A 9,309-nucleotide genomic window follows, 5' to 3' on the forward strand; every position below is an offset into this window, starting at 1 on the left:
TCTTAAGTATACTCCTACTTCCTTTATACTCTTCTAAGGATTCACTCAATCTATCCTGTCTATACCTTACATATGCTTCCTTCTTTTTCTTAACCAAGCCCTCAATTTCTTTAGTCATCCAGCATTCCCTATACCTACCAGCCTGTCCTTTCACCCTGACAGGAATATACTTTTTCTGAATTCTTGTTATCTCATTTCTGAAGGCTTCCCATTTTCCAGCAGTCCCTTTTCCTGCGAACATCTGCCTCCAATCAGCTATGGAAAGTTCTTGCCTAATACTGTCAAAATTGGCCTTTCTCCAATTTAGAACTTCAACTTTTAGATCTGGTCTATCCTTTTCCATCACTCTTTTAAAACTAATAGAATTCACAACACTCCACACTGCCATGACATCAGCAAGCCTACCCCTGGAGCATCGGCACAGCCAGCAGAATTACGGGCTCTGACTGAAGCCTGAAAAATAGCAGAAGATCAGTTTGCCAACTTTTACACAGATTCCCGCTACACTGCAAACTGTCATTTTATGAGTGACGCCCTATTGTCCCATTCTACAGTACTAACCAATGCTGTAAGCTCTGCTTCCTCACAAGTATCAGGAAACCCCACCAGAGGGAAATCACAACACCGTACCAAGCAAATGGGTTCTTGTGTAAAAGCTCCACAGGGAACCCTGAGTGTGGAGGGCCATACCAGGCGCTGCTGATCACCCAGTCAGCTGTCAAGGTCCGAGGAAAGAAGGCCTGAATTCACATTTCCCATATCAACGGGCATCCCAGCAATACTGGGCGACCAGAAACTGACTGACTACAATGATGTTTGTTATTGTTATTCAAACTGTGCATGTTTTCTTTTTGTAAAATATAGTTGCCAAACTGTTAAAAATATATAAGCTAGGGTAAGAATTATGTGATTCTCTTCAAAAGGTCTCAGTAGAATCAAAAGGGCGGACTGTGAGAGATTATATTCTCGGTCCTTCACTAACCCACTCAGAAGTGACTTATACTCCTCAACCACCTGATGAAGGAGCAGCTCTCAAAAAGCCAGTGCTTCCAAATAAACTTGTTGGACTATAACCTAGTGTTGTGTGTTTTTTTTTAAACTAAATTCATAACTCTTGGCTTCATTCATTCATGAATCCATTCAGAAAACTATGGTTTTGTAGTAGATTTTACGATGATAAAACAACTTTTTCTAATTAAAACAATCCTTTCAATCATTCCTGCTCTTTCACACCTTCAATTCTTATTAGCCTTTGCTACAAGCATAGGCTGAGCTACCTATCAACAAGCATCAATATCATAAACAATACCATCCCCATCAAGTCTCCATGAAACATTATTAAAATTCACATAACACCAGGTTATAGTCCAACAGGTTTATTTGGAAGCGCGAGCTTTCAGAATGCTGCTCCTCCACCTGATGGAGGAGCAGTTCTCCGAATGCTAGTGCTTCCAGATAAATCTGTTGGACTATAACCTGATGTTGTGTGATTTTGCCTGTCCTCGGATGCTGCCTGAATTGCTGTGCTCTTCCAGCACCACTGTGTATAAAAAGGCTAGTGTAAGAACTGTACTTCGGGATTATATTGCTGCCTCGAACTTGTGCTAATTGCAGTTGCTGAATAAAGAGGCTATTTTTACCCTCACTGATTTCTGTCATGATTTGAACACGATCCCACAATAGACAAATAATACAATGAATTTACACAAAGACTAATACAGAGCTATGAACATAAAATTATGCTTAAGAGGTTACAGAAGCTGGTGAAGGAAAATTAAGGAATATGAGAAGGAAGGACTGGGTTTGGGTTCAGTGTATTGAATATGTTGCCAAACAACTAGAGCATCTTAAACACATATCAAATCAAAGTCTGTCCCATGTAAAAGAGGTGCAGGAACATCTCAGTTACAGAGAACAGGTGCTGGCATTTCTGTAGTTTGTTTACATTCCATAACATGCTGGGGAAGCAGTCTTTGTTACCTTCATGATGTTCATTACTATGTACCAGGAAAACTATTATATCATAACAAAATGTGTTTGGACAAAGTTGGTGGAGCAAATATGTTCTTTACAGGTTCTGCTCTGCAGTCTAGTGATTTCTGTCCACACACTCAATGATGTATCCATTTAATGTTCTCTGAGTCCTCTGAAACCCATGATATGGAATTTATGAGACTACTGTGCTACCAAATTCAGACCATGACTCACTTGTGATAGGCTGTTCCAAATTTCAACAACAATCTTTGTGAAACTTCCATAAATGAATGTAGTATTTGAGAACAAAAAGTTACTTCTTACTTTACCATTTACAACTAGCATTTTAAATCATTGAAGACCATCTTTTCAAAGCAGTAAGCAGAGTTATCCATCAAATCAAAACATTGTAAATGCATGCTATTTAATAACAGTAATGAATATACTGAATAATGAAGAGAGACTTAACAAGCAATCAAGGTATTTTTCGATGTATAATTTCAGTTCCATCACACTGTAAACTTTTGTTATAACTTCTGTGTCTTACAATGGTGTACTGCACAACCACCTGATGAAGGAGCGACACTCCGAAAGCTAGTGCTTCCAATTAATCCCGTTGGACTATAACCTGGTGTTGTGTGATTTTTAACAATGAATATACTGTATTTGTACATATAAATACTTCAAAATGTAAATTTTATGTACCTATTAAATGTTGTAAAGTTGATTAATTTAACTGTACTTTTTTAATATGTTAAATCCTCACTCAGCAGGTGTACCCTAGAACTCTGTGGGAAGCTAGGGAAGTGATTGCTGGGCCTCTTACTGAGATATTTGTATCATTGATAGTCACAGGTGAGGTGCTGGAAGACTGGGGGTTTGATAATGTGGTGCCACTGTTTAAGAAAGGTGGTAAGGACAAGCCAGGGAACTATAGACCAGTGAACCTGATGTCGGTGGTGGGCAAGTTGTTGGAAGGAATCTTGAGGGACAGGATGTACTTGTATTTGGAAAGGCAAGGACGGATTAGGGATTGTCAACATGACTTTGTGTGTGGCAAATCATGTCTCACAAACTTAATTGAGTTTTTTGAAGAAGTAACAAAGGGGATTGATGAGGGCAGAGCAGTAGATGTGATCTATATGGACTTCAGTAAGGCATTCAATGAGATTCCCCATTGGAGATTAGTGAGCAAGGTTAGATCTCATGGAATATAGGGAGAACTCACCATTTGGATACAGAACTAGCTGAAAGGTAGAAGACAGAGGGTGGTGGTGAAGGGTTGTTTTTCAGACGGGAGGCCTGTGACCAGTGGAGAGCTACTTTTCATCATTTATATAAATGATTTGGATGTGACAATAGGAGGTATAGGTAGTACGTTTGCAGATGACACCAAAATTGGTGGTGTAGTGGACAGCGAAGAAGGTTACCTCAGATTACAACGGGATCTTGATTAAATGGGCCAATGGGCTGAGATGTGGCAGATGGAGTTTAATTTAGATAAATGTGAGGTACTGCATTTTGGGAAAGCAAATCTTAGCAGGACTTATACATTTAATGGTAAGGTCCGAGGCAGTGTTGCTGAACAAAGAGATCTTGGAGTGCAGGTTCATAGCTCCTTGAAAATGGAGTTGCAAGTAGATATGATAGTGAAGAAGGTGTTTGGTGTGCTTTCCTTTATTGAACAGAGTATTGAGTACAGGAGTTGGGAGGTCATGTTGTGGCTGTACAGGACATTGGTTAGGCCACTGTTGGAATACTGCATGCAATTCTGGTCTCCTTCCTATCGGAAACTTGAAAGGGTTCAGAAAAGATTTACAAGGATGTTGCTAGGGTTGGAGGATTTGAGCTATAGATTAGGTTACTTACAGTGTGGAAACAAGCCCTTCAGCCCAACAAGTCCACACTGACCCACCGAAGCACAACCCACCCAGACCCATTCCATTCCCATACATTTACCCCTTCACCTAACTCTACGGCCAATTCACCTAACCTGCATATATTTGGACTGCGGGAGGAAACCGGAGCACCCGGAGGAAACCCACGCAGACACGGGGAGAATGTGCAAACTCCACACAGTTGCCTGAGGCAAGAATTGAACCTGGGTCTCTGGCGCTGTGAGGCAGCAGTGCTAACCACTGTCCCACCGTTGAATAGGCTAGGGCTGTTTTCCCTGGAGCGTCAGAGCTGAGGGGTAACCTTATAGAGGTTTATATAACAAATAGACAAATATAGGATAAATAGACAAAGTCTTTTTCCTGGGGTGGGGGAGTCCAGAACGAGAGGGCATAGGTTTAGGGTGAGAGGGGAAAGATATAAAAGAGACCTAAGGGGCAACTTTTTCACTCAGAGGGTTGTATGTGCATGGAATGAGCTGCCAGAAGAAGTGGTGGAGGCTGGTACAATTGCATCATTTAAAAGGCAATTGGATGTGTATATGAATAGGAAGGGTTTGGAGGGATATGGGCCAGGTGGGACTAGACTAGGTTAGGATATCTGGTCGGCATGGATGAGCTGGACCGAAGGGTCTGTTTCTATGTTGCACATCTCTATGACTCAATGACACTATTTCTTTCTTTGCCATACCAGCCGTCTCTTTCCAATTTTTGTTCAAACTTGTTGCTCAGTCATCCTTTTTGATGCAGTGATTTACACTTAATAAAATTTTGTGTCTTCCACCTTGTTCTGTATTCCATGAGGTTTTGCTTCATTAATTTATGTTCAAAAAGAGAAGTCTAATTTTTCTCAGTTGGAATATCATTCAGTAAAGAGTTGAGTTGTACTTTTAATGTCAATAATGACCTAAACCTGGAGTTTCATTGCTGTTCTTTCATTGTTATGTGTTAGTATTCTGGAGCTTCCTGTCTAACAGAACTGTGGGTGTATCTACACACCAACGACTGTAGTGGGTCACCAAGGAAGCTCACCACCATCTCCAGAGCCATGAGGATTGAGCAATAAATACTGTCTTAGCCAGCAATGACCATGAACATTTTTTAAAAACTCATAATACATATTAGACTAACAGCAATTTTTTAAAGAATGTTTGCATGATAATGCATAATCATAATGCACTATTTAAATGTTATCAGGTATTGAAAATATTGTTTCATACTTGTCACTGACACATGTTATCTTTACATACAATCATAGAGATTTATGTTCAATCCAGTGTGCCTGTGCTGGTTCCCTAATGCGCTAATAATTAGAAATAAATGTAAAGAATGCTAGTAACGACTGGATTGTTTTCATGATGCAGACTTGCTCTGACCCAAATGTTCTGTGAGAAATATTGCTGGAGTCGGGGAAATTAGGTAAGTATTTCAAAAATAAAATATTTACATGAGTATTCGGAGAGTTCAGGGAGAGAAAAATGGAAAGTATTTTAATTATTAGTGCATTAATTTAAGAAATATTTTCCCTGTTTATCCTGCAAAAGGTCAACAAACATTTGAACACCTTTTTAAGATTTAATTCTTTCTCGTTTGAATAAAAGGAGCTCCTAGTTTAGTAATTCTTATAGCTGGTTTCGTTTGTGTAAGTTTAAAATTCTCTCCCTTTTAATTCTTAAACTTAGTAGCATATATGTTTAACTCAACTTTATCAACTTTTCCAGTTTTTGAGGTTTTGATCTGATTTGATTGAAGTTTTCAAAATCCTGAGTGGGCTGGACTCAGTAGATTGGGTGAAGCTGTTTCAGCTTGTGAAAGATACAAGAACAATAGATTTAAAATGACAAGGTCTTTTCCATGGGTGGGGAAGTCTAGAACTAGAGGGTATAGGTTTTGGGTGAGAGGGAAAAGATTTAAAAGAGACCTAAGGGGCAAAGTTTTCATGCAAAGGGAGATGCAGGTATGGAATGAGCTGCCAGAGGAAGCGGTAGAGTCTGGTACAATTATAACATTTAAAAGGCATCTACATGGATATATGAATAGGAAGGGTTTAGAGGGAAATGAGCCAAATACTGGAAAATGGGACTAATTTAGAATATATGGTCAGTATGGATGAGTTGGACCAAAGAGTCTGTTTCCATGCTATATAACTCTATGACTCTATGATGCACAAACAAAGCAAGTGTGGTGTAAGAAAACACATTTTCACAAAATGAGTTGTTAAGGGCTGGACAATGCAATATAAATTCTAAACATGTTGGCTGTAAGATTCAACCGTGCTAGTGGTGGGGAGCATCCTATTTTGCTGATGTAGACTGAAAATTTAGCTTGTAACTCAGCGTGTTGGCTGTAAAACTCCCAAAGCACATGATGCTGCTGACAAGCTACTTGCTGTACTACTGAAGGTAGGGTACTCCAGCCCCTGGAAATGTTGTGGAGGTTCATTTGAGGCATTTAAAAGAGCATTAGACCTGTTTTTTGGATAGGACTGGTGAACAGAGATAGGAGAAAAGGCAGGAAACTGGCACAAGAAAGTAGAGCCAGTGCAGGCACAATGGGCTGATTGGCCTTCTTTGGCACCAATGTGACTCTGTGATTCTGTGTTACCATTTAGTACCACTGTTTATATCTCCACTAGTCTGAGAATTTAATGTTAGATCATTGATTTTTATTTTCTGCCCTTTAACCAACTAAAGCTGGGCAATTATGATGAACAATAAATGCTGGTTAGTCAGTGATGCTCACATCCCCATGAATGAATAAGAGAATTCCAAACAAACTAGATATATTTTCTGACGAGTTGTTTTTATAAATCCATGATGATACTCCTCAAATACCTTGTGACTTTAAATGATAATTATTTTTATTTCATATTACGGCTTTTAGAAGCTTCTGCCAAAAACAATATTACAAAACTGTTGTATAGTTAACAGGTTTATCCCTTTTTCCCACAAAGGAGGTGGTGGTACAGTTAATTTTCCAAACTCTGGCATAGCTTCTATATCCAAGATGTTGATTTTCACGTTTGTTTCACTACATATGCTCTATCCCCAATTATTCTATGCCACAAACAGGATGAAGATTTTAAAAATTAGCATTTGCAGAGATACCTAAGCTTGTTGGACTGAATCCCTGATAATTGGCATTTGGGATGAATTTTCCAACCACCTGACAATGCAATATAAATTCTAAACATGTTGGCTGTACAATTCAGAACCATTCTAGTGGTGGGGAGCATCCTATTCTGCTGAGGTAGACTGAAAATTTAGCTTGTAACTCAGCGTGTTGTCTGTAAAACTCCCAAAGCACATGATGCTGCTGACCAACTCCTTGCTGTACTACCATGGATTGCTGTGTTTTAACAGCATGTCTGCAGATTTCTGCTACATTTATTTTTGTAAACATTGCAAAGGCAACATGTGCTTCTCAAGGTTAGAGTCAGGCAAAGTGCTGGACTAAGGCCCATATAATAAATTGCTATATGCAGATTATTATCATTTCCTGGTTATGTCTCAGCTAATGAAATTACTGCAGGGCAGAAAAAATAGGAAGTCTGCATTGTGAATTATTTCAAAGTATTTCAATAGTTTCTTGATTGACTACAGTATAAAAAAGGAACAAAATAATTTTAATGATTGCCTTTCCAACTGAAATTCATAAAACATTAATACAGAACATTGGCTGAGTTTTATTCCCCACACATTCACATACCAACATTACAACTGAGCAGTGATGAGCACTATGCTTAAAAAAATAAATATTTTGCTCAAACATACAAAACAGAGGTCAAGCTCTTGAATGAATCCCATGCAATAAGTCCAGATCAAGTGTTGTTTGACATTGCTACCTGATTTTAGAACAGTGTGAGCAGGTAGTGCAGAATTCCATTGCCGTATCTACATTTAGGACAGGGTGAACATCTATTTATTTTTTAACAGGATACTTTGATTCTATGGTATGTTGGCTGGTGGATATGTGATCAGTAAACTGGGAGTAAAGGAGTTTCAAATAGTTGAGGAGTGTTTGCATAAAAGTCACTGAGTCTGTTTGGGTGCAGCCTTCCTGTGTAAAAGGGAATTAATTGTTTTGATTGTCACACTGCTCTGTTCCTGCTCTTTCTGGTTTGCTGTTTTTCATGTGTAATGTCTTTATTTATAGAGTCATAGAGTCATAGAGATGTACAGCACAGAAACAGACCCTTCGGTTCAATTCTTCCATGCCAACCAGATATCCCAACCCAATCTAGTCCCATCTACCAGCACCTGGCTCATTTCCCTCCAAACCCTTCCTATTCATATACCCATCCAGATGCCTTTTAAATGTTGCAATTGTACCAGCCTCCACCACTTCCTCTGGCAGCTCATTCCATATACGTAGCACCCTCTGAGTGGAAAGGTTGTCCCTTAGGTCTCTTTTATATCTTTCCCCTCTCACCCTACACCTATGCCCTCTAGTTCTGGACCCAACCCAGGGAAAAGACTTTGTCCATTTATCCTATCCATGCCCCTCATGATTTTATAAACCTCTATGAGGCCACCCCTCAGCATCCAACGCTCCAGGGAAAACAGCCCCAGCCTATTCAACCTCTCCCTACAGCTCAAATACTCCAACCCTGGCAACATCCTTGAAAATCTTTTCTGAACCCATTCAAGTTTCACATCTTTCCAATAGGAAGGAGACCAGAATTGCATGCAATATTCCAACTGTGGCCTAACTAATGTGCTGTACAGCCTCAACATGACCTCCCAACTTGTGTACTCAACACCCTGACCAATAAAGGAAATTATACTAAACGCCTTCTTCACTATCCTATCTACCTGCGACTCTACTTTCACGGAGCTATGAACCTGCACTCCAAAGTCTCTTTGTTCAGCAACACTCCTAAGGACCTTACCATTAAGTGGAAAGTCCTGTTAAGGTTTGCTTTCCCAAAATGCAACACCTTATATTTATCTGAATTAAACTCCATCTGCCACTCCTCAGCCCATTGGCCCATCTGATCAAGATTAGATTACTTACAGTGTGGAAACAGGTCCTTCAGCCCAACAAGTCCACACCCCACCCAGACACATACATTTACTCCTTCACCCAATACTACGGGCAATTTAGCATGGCCAATTCACCTAACCTGCACGTTTTTGGATTATGGGAGGAAACCGGAGCATCTGGAGGAAATCCACATAGACACGGAGAGAATGTGCAAACTCCACACAGGGAGTCGCCCGAGGCGGGAATTGAACCCGAGTCTCTGGTGCTGTGAGGCAGCAGTGCTAACCACTGTGCCACCATGCCACCCACAAGATCCTGTTGTAATTTGAGGTAACCCTCTCCGTTGTCCACTACACCTCCAATTTTGGTGTCATCTGCAAACTTACTAACTGTACCTCTTATACTCCCATACAAATCATTTATATAAATGATGAGAAGTACTGGACCCAGCACT

This window comes from Chiloscyllium plagiosum, chromosome 1 (genome assembly GCF_004010195.1).
Source record: "Chiloscyllium plagiosum isolate BGI_BamShark_2017 chromosome 1, ASM401019v2, whole genome shotgun sequence".
Lineage (NCBI taxonomy): Eukaryota > Metazoa > Chordata > Chondrichthyes > Orectolobiformes > Hemiscylliidae > Chiloscyllium > Chiloscyllium plagiosum.